The 868-nt window shown below is 31.2% G+C and overlaps 1 non-coding gene across 1 annotated transcript; it reads right to left on the bottom strand.

Moving 5' to 3' along the window:
* Positions 1-467: 467 nt before the first annotated feature.
* Trnad-guc lies at positions 468-539 on the bottom strand. Its single transcript has one exon. It is a non-coding gene; the product is annotated as a tRNA-Asp (tRNA).
* Between the last annotated feature and the right edge of the window lie 329 nt (positions 540-868).

Below are 868 nucleotides of genomic sequence, written 5' to 3'. Positions count from 1 at the left end.
ATAACTAATTTTTCCAGTAATACTCATTTTTCAACAAAAATTGAAATTATTTTTTTCAGCAAACAGTTTATTATTAAATATATTAAAAATACGATGTGTATGAATAGAAAGTAACATCATTTATATATCAAAATATAATATGCTTTTATTTCTTTTATTTAATATGCTTAAAACCTATAGTTGTTCACTATGCACATAAAAGAAACTGCCTTAAATTGTACTGCCCTGTATTTTTATAGCGTGTACACTCTTCTGCACGTTCATGCACGAGCTCTTTATATTTAATGAACTTATACAATTTACACTATAGATTTTTATTTTCAATTTTAATATTTTTAAAACAAAAAGACTTTAAGAGTCTATATATTAACAATATATTAACAAAGTTTATTTAATATACCTAGTCAGCCTGCGTAGTTGTATCCATTGTAAATATTTTTAAATTGTATGAGACTGAGAAAAAAATCCTCCCCGGCGGGGAATCGAACCCCGGTCTCCCACGTGACAGGCGGGGATACTGACCACTATACTACCGAGGATGTGAAACTAAAAGACGAATTTTAAGAGAGAAATGTATATCTCGCTGTAGCGATCGCGGTGTCGGGTCGGTGACGCTCACGCGAATTCTATGCTTTTTCCCCATCCCGCAAAAGTGGTTAACGCCGCTAAAGAAGTTTTCACTTCAATAAATAATAATATTTTATGGATAGTTATACAAATACTTTCGACGAAATTTTCATTAAGAAGTAGCATGCTATATGGCTATTAACTTTTAGTTCAATTTATTTTGATGGATTAAAAATTCTCATCGAAAAATAGGAGACAGTTTAAAGGGAGTGATTGAGCATAAAAGGTAAGACTGCGAGGA

The sequence above is a fragment of the Ischnura elegans genome, chromosome 1, assembly GCF_921293095.1.
Source record: "Ischnura elegans chromosome 1, ioIscEleg1.1, whole genome shotgun sequence".
NCBI classification, from domain to species: Eukaryota; Metazoa; Arthropoda; class Insecta; order Odonata; family Coenagrionidae; genus Ischnura; species Ischnura elegans.
Note: the sequence above shows the minus strand (reverse complement) of the source record. Positions and strands in the feature narration are given on the sequence as shown.